General features: G+C 39.7%; 1 non-coding gene across 1 annotated transcript; it reads left to right on the top strand.

The window, feature by feature from the left end:
- The first annotated feature begins 14379 nt into the window (after positions 1-14379).
- LOC132542855 (small nucleolar RNA SNORD62) lies at positions 14380-14461 on the top strand. The gene has a single exon (XR_009553823.1). It is a non-coding gene; the product is annotated as a small nucleolar RNA SNORD62 (small nucleolar RNA).
- Positions 14462-14911: the final 450 nt, after the last annotated feature.

The following is a 14911-nucleotide window of genomic DNA, read 5'->3' as shown; positions in this document are numbered from 1 at the left end:
CCCCCTCTAAATTTCTCTTTGTCCTGTCAAATAAAAATTTAAAAGAATAAAGAATAAAGAAATATAGCCACCAAGGCAGTGGATCCCTAGTGCAGGCACCAAACCCAGAGATAACCCTGGTGGCAAAAATCAACAAAAACCAAAAACAAAGAACACTACTTCATTGTCATTATTATCACCAGGATTGATCATTGTATCATTGTCAATATGACACTAGTATTATCATCATCACTGTGGTTATCTTATCACCAAAGCTGTGATTAGATAGATTACATGAAAGCACACAGTCTTGGTTAGTAACCTTATTGGAAGCTGATCTGATGGTTTGGCCAGACCAAAGCTTTTGTTTGCCTCAGGAAGAAACTTTGTTTAGGTCCTTGTTTAACTTGATTTTCCCTCTTTGGAAAGAGAATTTTCACTGGATGAATCACGCCTGACATGCCTGCTAAAGCCAGAGACATTTGGCTTCCCAGGCTGTTTACTAAGGCAGGACTTTGTCTCATATGTGTTCCTAGGAAATGACAGCAGACAGAAATTTGTCATTGTTGTCGATTAAAAAAGTTAAAAAAAAAAAACTGGAAGTAAGCCAGACCTCAGCAGAATGTAGTTTATGCAGAAGAACTTTGGAGCTGCTAAAGTGACATGCTTTTGAAAAAGTTGTGGACTGACCACAGAAGCAAGCGTTCAAGGGCAGACACTTTTACTGCATTACTAGGCATCTCCTGATCTTTGTTCCATGGCCATTACCACTACTCTATGGCTATTACCACTTATTCACATGTATGGTCCTTAGAACCAGTTTATGGTAAGGAAAGAATTGTTCAACTAACTCTCCAGCCCCTCTTAGAAATTCTGGCTTATTCTCAGTCAAGCAGATATACTCATCACATTTGAATGAACTTGTGATAACTTTCATACTTCACTTTTGAATAACTGAGACTTTAACTAAAAACAGTTTTAATAGTGGTATCATAAATAATGCTACTTTACAACAACTTGTAATCAAAGTCTACAGAACAAAGAACACTATAAAGCTTATTATCTCTACCCTCTGCCATTTCCATCTCCAACTTAAGAGGGAGGAGAGGAGGCCTTCAAAACAGCTCACTGACAGAATATTGCTTTATCATGTGCCTGACCTAGGTTCAAGTCCAGCCCATATTGCAGTGAAAAAAATGTCAATGTTGTGATCCCTTTCTCTTTCTCTTTCTTTCTGTCTCTTTATTTCTCTTTAGCTCTTTGTGTGTGTGAGAAAGAGAGAGAGAAAGAGAGAGGGGGGAGGGAGAGGGAGAGGAGGTGGGACAGGGAAAGGGAAAGGGAATGAGGCAGAGGGAGAGGGAGAGGGAATGAGGGAGAGGGAGAGGGAGAGGGAGAGGGAGAGGGAGAGGGAGAGGGAGAGGGAGAGGGAGAGGGAGAGGGAGAGGGAGAGGGAGAGGGAGAGGGAGAGGGAGAGGGAGAGGGAGAGGGAGAGACTCTGTCAGTTGAAGAGGACTTCCCTGCAGAAATTGACTGCTGGCAAGCCCTTGAGCCTTCTTGGGCACCTCAACTGCCTCCATCTGACTCGTTCATACTTGCTTTTATGACTTTCTAGATCTGCTATACTCAGAACAGTTGGGGAGAGAGTCTACTATTGACACACAGAATGCTTTTCACATGTGTAGATGCTTGTGCCAAGGTTAGACACAGTAGCTTCCATTCTCTCCCTTATCAGATTTCCACCTACTATTTCCTGATGTGGAAATTGGTGAAGACACTGACAGAACTAGAAAGGAGATGAGTATGATTGATGGAGTCTGGGTGTGGGTTGTGATTGCTAATTATGACACTAAAACTGTATAGTCACCTGGGTCACTTAACTTGGTATGTTAACTTCCTGGATTAACTTTCCTTTGTTTCTACATATTAAATGTATCTCCTTTGGTCTCTTTTCCATCTGTGACAGTACAGACCATGTTCAGTACCTCACAGAGTAACTATTGAGAGAGCACTTCTCTTTGGCATAAAAAGTAGGTTCTGATATATCTCCTTTTTGATATTTATTTACTTATTATTAGTGATTTAAAATTGATTTAAAATTTATTAGATAAGACCTTCCCCACCACCAGAGTTCTGTGTCCCAATTTCCTACACTGGAAAATGCAGTTGTTCTCCCAAGATCACAGATATGGTTTGACTATTATTTCTATATCTATCTATATTTGTTCATGTTTTCTATGGTTTGTCTTCTATTTCTTTCTAAGTCACACCTACAACTGATATATCTTCTTAATGCCTGTGACCTCCCTTTGGGGTTCATAGTCTCTACATAACTGCCACTGTTCCTAAAGCACACATATAAACACTCCCATGGTGGGAGAGAGGATCTACATGAGGACTGGGGCACATGTTCAGTTGTTCCAGAAAACAATTGGGTCTATTCTTGCAATTTTGATGCATTAAAGAACAAACTGTCTTCTGACATTTGACCTAATTTTCAATCACAAGTGAATTATCCAGAAAAAAACATTCTTTTGAGTGATGGAAACTATTTCAGTGTCTTAATTAGTATGTCAGCTAACTATTGTGATGTTTTTATATATTTTTTCTACATATTTATTGGCTGCTTAATTTTTTAATACCCATCATCATTTTTATTATTATTAAAAACATACTATAGGACACAAAAAGTCTCTTCATGGTATTCCTCTGAATCTTCAGACTATTTATCTTCCCAGTCTTTCAGCACCATTCTCTTTCAGAAGGTCTTCTACCAGCTGCTTCTCTTATTGACATTACTTTTCTGTATCCAGCACTTTCCAAACATATCCTACTCATCTCAGTGTTGCAAACTATGATCTCCAAATCCTGGGCTTCCTTAGGAGCACCAACCTGTACCCTAGACCTTTTCAAACATCTTTTTAATCAATCTCTGTTCTTCCCTGTAGGAGATTTTCCATGTCTCATTTATAACCATCTACTGGTACTTCTTTTTTTTTGTCATTTATTGTTCTTTTCTCCTGAGTTCTGCTAGATTCAGTCCTCACAACCACTTTGCAGCTCCTTTTGAGTGTTGGGTTTATAAGTCAAAATTAGTGGCAAACTTTTTGGGACATTCTGTGTGGGATCAGAAATGATAGCTGTGAAATTCAGAAAACTTATGGGTATATAACAACTGAACTAAGAAGAGGGAATGATATTTCTAGTACCTAGTCTGTTTTTCCCAACTATAAGCAATAACCCCTTAATTCAGTTACCATAATGTCTGTGACTATGATTTAACCACCTACTGCCCATTTCCATGACCACTGCCATCTTATTTGGACTTATAAGATTGCAGTATTATTTACCTCCTGGAATTCTTACTTATATTTTCCCCCATTTTTTATATTATTGAAACATGTGTTTCTCCCAGGCCTGGAATCTCTATGGTGGAGCTCACTTTCCTGCATGCTTCTCTCAGTTCATAGCAACTGATACTGCATCTGCTGATCCCAACCTAATCAATGCAGTGAGTACCACCTTGGCATGTTACACTTCAGACTGTGTCCAGAGATCTCAGGCATGGAATGTCAACCCTTCTGCCTCATTACTCTGGTGAGATGTTTCCTGTCTCATAGAATTCCTTAATTCCATTTCGGGTGGCATATTTCTTAACAAAACCTATATATAGACCAGGGCCTATGATTGTGCACATGTACATATACCATAATTTAGGGGAAAATATATACCTTAAGGCAAAAGTGAATAATAATTTTCAGTGAGTCAATAAATGCAGCAAGCAAGTAGAAAGACCTAAAAAGATACCTTTGGTACTTAATCAAATACTCTCTACTTAGACCTAAATACCCTCCTTACCTACCTCCTATTACATGCCCCTCAATCACTCCAAAGCTAACCTTGTCAGTCAAAATAAGGACTACAAAAGCTGAATCACTACCAGGCCACCCAGTCACATAGGGCTCTAGTCACAGAGTCCTGTGACTCCCACATAGACATAGACATAGATAGTCCTAGACCTCTAACAGATCTCTCTCTCCACAGTCACTCACTGGTCATCTCCATTATCAGGAACAACATAATAGACCCCGTTGTGGGACCTTATAGGGTCTTGCCTTCAATGTGGATCAACAATGGTAGGGAATGTTCCATTCTCCGAAGGGAAGTTGGACAACATACTCTACCCACTACCTGAAGAAGATGGGTTTTGAAATTAGTGCAGTCTGGAATGTTCCTAACCATGACCACAGAATCCAAGCTCAGACCTACAGGGATGCAGAGGTTACATAGGCTCCTAAATTGAATATGGGCCCCAATCAAATTGATGGGGTTTATAGTTAACAATATTTATATACTTTCCTCATATTTGAGAGCTGTCCTCTTCCCTGATCCAGATTTCTAGTCCTTTTTCCAACTGTGACATCGTCTCCAGACAATAACCTAGGCCCACCTATATTGGATGTCAGGCTCAGGCAAAAACTAATGAAGTCATGGGCCCCTTGGAATATATATACCTAAAATAGACTTATTAGTTTTTTTCCAAAATGGAGACCCCAAATCTTCATCTGCAATATTCTTGCCTTTAGGTTCATGATTAGCCAACAATTTATTCTGCTCTATATCTTAACCCTCTTTTCAGCCACCAGATTCCAGATGTTTCCATTGATGCCAACGTGACTTCCCTGGGCAGAGGACCCCACCAACTGTCTTGGAGCCCTGCCTCCCAGATCTCTGCCCCATTAGAGAAAGAGAGGGACAGGCTGCTGGGAGTATGGATTGATTTGCCAAAGCCCATGTTCAGCGGGAAAGCAATTACAGAAGACAGACCTTCCACCTTCTGCACCCCATAATGATCCTGGGTTCATACGCCAACAGGGGTAAAGAATAAGAATGCTATCAAGGGATGGAGATTTGATACAGAATTCTGGGGGGTGGGAATTGTACCCCTCCTATCCTATAGTCTTGTCAATATTTCCATTTTATAAATAAAAATTAAAAAACATTGAAACATAATTCAGGATATTCTGAACAAGGATTATATTTATCACATACTCAATAACTTTATCATCTTTTCACTGATAACTGTTTTGTGTTTGAAATAAAATGTGTCCAGATTGTTATCTATTGATATATTTAGCATTATCTCACAGTATAGGTTGTCAGATAATCTTCTTTGACAATTTTTTTTTTGCCTCCAAGGTTATCACTGAGGCTCAGTGCATTCACTATCAATCCACAGCTCCTGGAGGCCCTTTTTTCCCCCATTTTGTTTCCCTTGTTGTTGTCGTTATTGTTATTATTGCCATTGATCTTGTTGTTGTTGTTAGATAGGACAGAGAGAAATCATAGAGAGAGGATGGGAGACAGAGAGGGGGAGAGAAAGACACCTGCAGACTTACTTCACCACTTGTGAAGCTACCCTCCTGCAGGTGGGGAGCCCGGGGCTCTAACCAGGATCTTTATTACTCTCCTTGTGTTTCACGCGATGTGTGTTTAACCCGCTGCACTACTGCCAGACTCCCAGCTTTGGCAATTTTAGCTATCCACCTCTCCACACCTTTTCCCCCTCTTGGTCTCTCAATTGCCGATCCATGCTAGTTTCCTTCTGAGCTTCTTGGACACTTTTTGGAATGCAGTATGCTTATTGTTCAGGCTATGTAAGTAGTCTTTTTCACTGAATCCCTATTACAGCGGGGAGCTGAAGTTTTCTATAAATAACGGCCACGGTTTTTAAAAATTCGGAGAACTTTTCCCCCTATATCCAGAAACATATTCAATTCCTTTTCTGAGGTTTATATTTAAATGATACCTCAGTCTTGACATAAATAGAGCACAATTCAAGTCTTGAACTCACCATTTGTTCTAACACATCTACTATTAGAAAAATCACCACTTTGACATTGTCATCTCAGCTATCTCACATCCCACATCTATCTCTTGATACATTTATTGCTAGGTACTTTCAAACACATACACTTTTATTTATTTATTTATTTATTTATTTATTTATTTATTTATTTATTTGTTATTGGATACAGGCAGAGAGAAATGGAGAAAGGAAGGGGAGATAGAGAGGGAGAAAGAGAGTGACCCCTGCAGCCCTGCTTCACTGCTTGTGAAGTTTTTCCCCTGCAGGTGAGGAAAAGGGGCTTCAGCCTTGGTCCATATGCACTGAATGCTAACATTTAACCAGGTTCACTACAGCCTGGCCCCCAGACACATACACTTTTAATCAGAGGCAGTACTGTGTGAAGTTCAAACATTTTTCTTCTGTATTACTGACTGTATACTACGTGCTTTTCTAGAGTCTCATTCTGTAATGCAGATTTTTCTAATTTAATTATTTTTATTTTTTTAAGATTTTATTCATTAGAGAAATAGTTGGAAAGGGAGGGGGAAAAGTTCATCATTCTTGATACAGATGCTGTCAGGGGTTGAACTCAGAACCTCATGCTTGAGAGTCCAGTGTTTTATCTACTGTGCCACCTCCTGTACCACTAATTTTATTTATTTACTTTTGATAAAGACAGAAAGAAATTGAGAGAAAAGGGGGATATAAAAGGGAGAGAGAGAGAGAGAAAGAGAAAGAGAGAGAGAGAGCTGCAGTACTGTTTAATGACCCATGAAGCTTCCCCCTATAGGTGGGGACCAGGAAACTGAAGAAGGATCCTTGGTCCTTGGGTCTGGTAGTGTGCACTCTACTAGATATACCACTGCCTGGCTTCTGAGATTACATACTTTTTTTTTTCCGTATTTGCTCTTACTACATGTAATCCACTTCCTATACTACATTTGGCCAGTGTAATTTTTTTGTGTGCTTATTCTGTCATCTCCCTGGTGTCACAATTCTGACATGACTTTTTCATATAAGCAAAGAAAGTAAGTCAGATGGTGGCACATGCACATAGTAGGAAGTTCAAGGACCCACACAAGGATATCTGTTTAAGCCCCTGGCTCCCCACCTGCAGAGGGTATGTTTCATAAGCCATGAAACAGGTCTGCAGATGTCTACCTTTCTCTCTCCTTCTCTATCTCCCCCCTTATCTCAACTTCTCTCTGTCATATCCAATCAAATGGAAAAAAAAAATGACCTCTGGAAACCATGGGTTAGTAGTGGGCACAGTACCCCAGTGATAACCCTGGAAGCAGGAGGGAAAAAAAAGGCAGAGGGAAAGAAGTAAAGAAGAAGGCACCATAACACTGGTACCCCCAGTGTTCTTCAAACCTAAGTTGCATGTATAACAAAGCAGGTACGTTCCCCAGTGAGCTATATTTCTGGTCAAGTCAGTGTGATTCTTTTCAAAGCTTCATTAGGCCACTTCTCTGCCTGAACCCATTAGTGGCTCTATGTTCTTCTTTCTCTTTTAAACCTTTCTTTCTTTCTTTCTTTTGGGTACAGGGAGTTATTGAGATGGAAGGGGGAAATTGAGAGAGAAAGAAAAGAAATAAAGAGAAAGGAAGGAAGGAAGGAAGGAAGGAAGGAAGGAAGGAAGGAAGAAAGAAAGAAAGGGAAATCTGCAGTACTCCTTTACCAATCATAGAGCTTCCCCTGCTACAAGTGGAGACCTGGGGCTTGAACCCAGGTCCTTTAACACTCTAGCATATATACTCTACCACCTAGCACCATTCTTCATTTATTCAGTTTTCCTCCTTTTTTGTTTAAATAAAACAGCAGAAACCTTAATTGTACCAAAGTTCTGTCCAATTTGGATTCTGTTTCTCTGTTGACATTGCTCTCACAATACAATCCTCATGAACTCAACCAGTCACTATCCTAGGCTTTTGAGTTTCTGTATCTTAAGTTGTTTGTTCTCTTACCCCTGCCTGGAACCACCCCTCCCCTCGCCCCCCCCCCCCCCACTCACAATATATATTCTTTGGATCATTCCCAGTACTTGTTTCTACATTTCAACCCAGGTGTGGTCCCTTAGAGAGACTGTTCCTGAGTCTTGCAGAGCTAGGAGTCTGCAGTCCCCTGCTACATTGATTTTCTTTCCACACTTCCATTAGCTGTTTTTCCACATTTACTTGCATTATGACTAAACACATGAGAGTCTTCACAGTGCTATGGGAACTATACCTTTTTCTTCACTCTAACTGCTATAATAAAATTACAGTTTTCTAGCAAACAGTCTTGGCATCAAACAGACACTATTTAGTGGTCCTAGGCATAACCCCCCACAGTTTTGATAAATAGCCTTCATGGGTGAAGTAAACCAGGCTCTAATGACTTAAGGGCCATAACAAATAAGGGAGAAAGTCTGAAAAGTGTGGGTCCTAAGCCAGCAGGACTTGGTGCTTTTAGGTCCTTTCATTTACCTAATTTGGCTCCAATTTTTTCTCTATGAGCAAAATCTCCAAGGGGAAAGTCAAGCAGGGTGAGAGTGACTCACCCTTTGGCCCCTCATTGTGCTGCTTTCACAGGGAGGAAGCCTTGAGAGAGCACCTTTATCCTCCTAAGTAATTTCAGTGCTGTCTGGAATGGGAATAGGGTTCCTGCATTTGTACTGAGCAAGTTCCTGGCTCCTTTTTACCCTCACCACCACCTTCTGTCTGTGCCTGTGCCTTCCTGACTTTCCAGACCCTGAGTCACAGGCTGGCTCACCCATGTCATCTTCTTGAGGTTCCATTCTGTTCTGCATCTTCCCCACCCCACTCCCCCCATTGCTGACCTCCCATCCTTGCTTGACCCATTAGGACTTTTCTGGAGGCAATTACTGCCTGTCCTGTGAAAATATATAAGGTGATGTGAAAAACTCTCATATTACATTTTTCATATTTTACCAGCAGTAAATTCAGCCCTTTGTTCTGGAGTGGACTCTCAACTCTATAAATTAGGAGTCTATTTCTGAGGAGGAAGAGGAGGTTTCACAGTCCTCAAGATTCCTTATGAACTACTCATATTTCAAGTGCTACAGCATGGCTGGATTAAGAAAGTACTGGATTCCAGCAAAAAAGAAAGTTATGCTTCAGGAGCTGAGCCCACACACTCCTAGTTTCTCCCTCCCTTCCTGCCAGCTTGAGCTTTAGTTTCTCTTAGCTTTCTGCACTGCATTTTGGCTCTGGTTCTTTGGATACAAGCCACTTTTGGGTTGTGCTTTTGCTTTCTAATTGAAACACTCAGACTCTTTCCTCACAACACCTGCACAGGCAGGCAGAGGTTGATAATGTGTGGATCCCTCAGCTCACTTCACCGAGGCCAAGTCTCTGAGATAGGAGAGCCGATTTTGTATTTGCACTTCTTCCATGTGTTTCCTGTGCACACTTTGAAAGCCACTGCTCTGTGTACTAAGTTTTTGTGATCTGAAGTTCATTTCCTAAAATTTGGCCTTAAATTTATTTCAAATTCCACCTCCATAGTGACTAGTCTAGTACTGGTCTAGAAAATTTCTTTTGTGGGGCCAAGTAGTAGTGTGCCTGGTTAAGTGCACATAATACTAAGTATACAAAGATTCAAGCAAGGATCCAAGTTCAAGACCTTGGATCCCCAACTACAAAAGGGATAATTCACAAGTGGCAACGCAGGTCTTCAGGTGTTTACCTTTCTCTCTCCCTCTCTCCCTCCTCTCTCAATTTCTCTCTGTCCTATCTAATAAAATGGAAAAAAAAATGGCCACTAGGAGCAGTGGATTTGTAGTGCCAGCCCCTGAAATAACCCTGGAGGCAAAAAAGAAAAAAAAAAATAAAAGAGTCATCATCCCACCATTTCTATGCAGACCTAGTACTGTTTTTTTACCTTACAGAACACTGACACCTATGTCCTGGGAAGGACCCCTACATCCTACCAACAGCCTATTGGTAACTTGGTTTTGGTAGGATGGACATTTCTAAGACTTAAATTCATAAATGTGTGTAGCCAAAGAGACATACTTGCTTTTTGGAAGGTGATCAGTTCTATAAATAAATGGCATAGACTGTCCTAGAAAATATCTAGGGTAAGAAACCAAGACAAAACAGAGAGGCTGTCCAAGGATGGTGGCACAAAGTGGAGTGATCCAGTAGGTAAATGAGGTTCATGTGTAGGAGGTCACTGACAGAGTCTAGGCAGAGCCAGCTCTGGGCCTGGGCTTCTGTTGATGGATTTAGACCACAGCTGCTCCCTTTCACAGTTTTCTTCCTGGTATTTGGACTGTAATGAGACATTGTTTTATCTATGGGGGTAGGAGGGCTATCTACTAGATCTGAAACAAGCTGAGTGAATGTTGGCCCTCTGAATGCTTTGCGAAGCTCCATCTATGAACCCCCTCTTCACAGATGACTAGACAAAATAGCTGCCCTGCTACTTGGTGATATATACATCACTCAGTAAATACTGTGCATACTCAAGACCCTGAGTTCATTCACAGATGTCATTCCATTAAGAGAAGTCACCCATAAGTAGTGGACCATGAAAGTGAGTCAAGTTGAAATCATAACTTTTACTCATCACCCTCCTTTTGAAGCTGATGACTTACGGTCTGAGCCCTTTAAGAAACATCTATTGGTGCTGATCATCTGCATAGGTCTCTTTGTTCCTCCTGCATGTGAGATAAGGCAATAATGGAAGCAAAGCCTGTCCTTTAACAAGTACGATATGTTCACCATAATAAAGTCTTTTATATGTCTGTAGGTTAGTATTCTCAGTACATCTGGTGATTAATGGGAAAAATATGAAATTGACAATCTATCAAGTATTAATTACAGATATTATCTATAGACAGAGTTTTGCAAAAGCAAATATTGGACTGAAGTTGACCCATAACCATTTGTCAATCCCAGACCTGAAATATCCCTTATTTAGCTCTTGAAAAATGTATATGGAATTGTACCCCTCTTATCCTATAGTCTTGTCAGTGTTTCCATTTTATAAATAAAAATTATTTTTTAAAAAAGAACCAGAAATGTATATGGAATTTAAATTTGAGTCTATAAATCAAATTATATTGGAGGATACATAAACAAGTAAAAGTTGCTTCCAAGAGCAATGTACAAATGAAATTGGTTACTTGAATTGTGTGGTCTCCCCAATCAAGTTTACATATTAGAAATCTGGAGATCAAATAATATTATGTGGTGGACCCTACCCAGAACAAAGGGATTATTTTTTTCTTATATAGCAGTCATAAATCTTTAATTTATTAACTCCCCAGATGATTATAATAGGTAACCAGGATTAAAATTCTAGATCAAGATTTAAAGAGACATTTTCACAGAAGCCCACTGTTTATGTTCCTGCCTCACTTACCTTATTCTTGCTTCACAGAAAAGTATAGTTTTTCCTTTTTGGATGTTGACATATGTTTCTGAACAACATAGCAGGAGGCCAGTTGGTAGTGTACCTGGTTGAGCACACATGTTACAATGCACAAGGACCCAGGTTCGAGCCCCTGGTCACCACCAGCAGGAGGAAAGCTTTGAAAGTGGTGAAGCAGTGCTGCAGGTGTCTTTCTGTCGCTCTCTCTTAGTATTTCCCTTCCTACTCAATTTCTGGCTGTTTATATCCAATAAGTAAATAAAAATAATATAAAATTAGGGAGTCAGGCGTTAACACAGTAGGTTAACCGCACGTTAAGCGCAAGGACTGGTGTAAGGATCCCAGTTCGAGCCAGGGCTCCCCACCTGCAGGGGAGTTGCTTCACAGGAGGTGAAGCAGGTCTGTAGGTGTCTTTCTTTCCCTCTCTCTGTCTTCCCCTCCTCTTGATTTCTCTTTGTCCTATCCAACAACAATGAAATAAATAGAAATTACAATAAAACAACAAGGGCAACAAAAGGGAATAAATAAATATTTTAAAAATAATAATAATAATAAATTTAAAATATAGCATAGCAGTATCATAAAGGCCTTCTTGGAGAAGTTTTGGTTCAACCTTGGGATTTTACAAAATTCCCAAGTGATATTATTAGGCAGTGTCACTGAGACTCTAACTGAACACTCAGTCATGGTTCCATGTCCTGTTATTCTTGAAATATTAATATATATTAACATTTTTTACTTAGGAAAAGAGAGATGGCAAGAGCAGAGGCATCATAGTAGTATTCCACCATCCACAAGTCTCTCTTGCTGCTGTCCATGGTGCTCTCATATGATGCCAGGAACCAAGAACCAAGAACCAAGGTCTTATACAGGACAAAGTGTAATAACTATCAGGCGAGATATTTTGCAATCTACACATGTGGCTACATTATTTATACCTATATCTTAAAGCTATGCGAATAAACAGTTGGTAAACACAGTATACAGAGAACTGTTGTTGTCAGAAACAGTCTCAGGGCTTTGCATCTGTTATTGTGAATTTTCATTCCCAAAGGCTCAACTCTCATGGAGATCTAACAGAACAAAGGAAGCAGTACTTGCCATGTGAGGCAAACGTGCTTCATGAACACAGAGGATGAGGGTTTGGCAAGTGCAGCCTGAGCCTGCCAATTGTCTAAAGGCCCCACTGGAGCCTTATTGCTTAATGCACTCAGCTGACCTCTCTTCACTTCCCTAAAGACCACACCCTCAGCATTCTCACTGAAGTGGACTCCCTTCCTTTACTGGACTCAGATTTGAGAAGAGAAGTTCAAGGTTGGACCAGCAGCAAACAAATATCCCCTGGTTACTTAGGGTCACTCTACCCACAAGCTGGATGGTCTCTGGGCCCAATGTTCACCAAGAAGGTAGGGGGTTTCTTGGAGAAAATGCCCTACTTATACAACTTCATATTTCATATATAGGTTCCATGAGACTTTGTGGTTTTCAGAAATAGAAGGCCAGAACTTTATTGTCTCAAATAAAGAAGAGCACAACAATACATCGACATGTGCACTTGTCTAGGACTGCCCATTTTCTGAGATGTTCTTGGATTATTGAAGATGACCAGTGGTATATTTTTTGTAGTGGTAAAGAAACTCTAGGGAATACTTAAAGTATTTTAGCTTTCCACTGGTACTTCCTCTTAAATCTCTCTTTCCCAGAAGAGTGATTAGAGTTTAATAATGTCAAGGACAACCTTTTTCCCTCTATGTTTTTCTGTTTTTTTTTTATAGTCAGTTACTTAGGGTACAGAAATATACCTCTATTTCCTTTTAAAAAATATTTCATTACTGTTTAATAATTGTTCAAAAGATTATATGACTGTAGGATTCTACATCATAACCACCATCAAATGTCTGTGACCACTCACACTAGTACCACCACCACTCTCCTAAGAGAATAGCCATCATAGTTCTCACAAAGTTTTAGGGAAAATTTGGCCATTTATTTAAAAAAATATTTAGTTTAATAAAAGAGATACAGAGAGACCAGAGCACTGCCCAGCTCTGTTTTAAGGTGGTACTGGAGACTGAACCTGGGACCTCAGAGCCTCAGGCATAGAATTCTTTTTGCATAACCACTATGCTGTTTCCCCAGCACCCATTTTTTGAAAGTTCATGGGTTTTGTTTATTTGTTCATTTATTTGTTTATCTACTTATTTTACTTTATTTATTGAGGGATTAATATGGTATACAGTAAAATGATATATAGTAAAATACAATAGTTTGTACATGCATAACATTTCCCAGTGTTCCATATATCAATTCAACTTCCTCTAGATCCTCCTCTGCCTTCATGTTCCAGAACCTGAGCCCCTCCCAAAGTTTTTTACTTTGGTGTAATACTATACATATCATATTTCACGGATAAGCAAAACCATCCAATATTTTTTTTTATTTCATTCCTTACTTCACTAAGTATGCTTTAGAGGAGTATTTATCTTTAGACAACTACTGTTAGGTATTGCCAATTTCCAAAATACCAGTGGTTTCCTTCCTCTTTTTCTTCTTTCCTTCTTTCCTTCTTCTGTTCCTTCTTTTCTTCCTTCCTTCCTTCCTTCCTTTTTTCCCTCCTTACTCCCACCCCCTCCCTCCCATCCTTCCATCCTATTTTATTAAATTCTCATACCAGCACCTTGACCATGCACAAGTTAACAGCTTCTGGATACACTTCTTTCCTTTTAGTTCAGTGAGAGAATGTATTAGTACCACATCACCTGAGCTTCCCCTAGTGCTGTAACACTTCCACTTGTTATCTGGGCTCCACTGTGATCTTGCACAGAAATTCACATACTCTGCTGAGCAAGTTATCCTTTGTACCATCACAAAGGGATTTTAAACAGTCTTACAAAGGAACTATATGCCATATATATATATATATATATATATATATATATATATATATTAGTAATAATAGCTCTAAAGTTTAGAATTGGATAGATTATAAACTGTGGTGAGGCAGGTTTGGGCTCAGTCTGGAAATTTTAGTGGTTGTAGTGACTCTCAAGTAGTACATCAGCCTTGATGGGGGATTTATTAACTTTACTAATTTACTAACTTGCATATTTCAATCAGAAGCACAGTATCCTTATCACTATAGTACACAGAATGTTGAGAATATTTTTTGTTCTTGATTAAGTTCCAATAGAACCTTCTGACCTTCCACTGTGGACTCAATAGCAGGAAAATGAAGAAGAAAGTGGAAAAAGAAGAAAAGAAGTAAACATCTTCTTTGTTACAGTTTCAATGTACAGCACCCTGCGATATAACAGTGAAGAACATGGATATGCCATCCCTCTCTTATTTTTTTTAAGATTTATTTATTTATTTACTTTCCTTTTTGTTGCCCTTATTTTTATTGTTGTTGTAGTTATTATTGTTGTCATTGTTGTTAGATAGGTCAGAGAGAAATGGAGGGGGGGAGACAGAGAGGGGAAGAGAAAGAGACAGAGACACCTGCAGACCTGCTTCACCGCCTGTGAAGTGACTCCCCTGCAGGTGGAGAGCCAGGGGTTCAGAACCGGGATCCTTATGCTGGTCCTTAAACTTCACACCACATGCACTTAACCCGCTGTGCTACCACCCAACTCCACTCTCTCATCTTCTAACTCATCTTCTAGAGTGAAATGTGAGAGGAAAAGAATGTAAAATGAATCAAAC

This window comes from Erinaceus europaeus, chromosome 1 (assembly GCF_950295315.1).
Source record: "Erinaceus europaeus chromosome 1, mEriEur2.1, whole genome shotgun sequence".
Classification (NCBI taxonomy): domain Eukaryota; kingdom Metazoa; phylum Chordata; class Mammalia; order Eulipotyphla; family Erinaceidae; genus Erinaceus; species Erinaceus europaeus.
The sequence above is the reverse complement of the archived record's forward strand: the minus strand, read 5'-3'. Positions and strand labels throughout refer to the sequence as shown.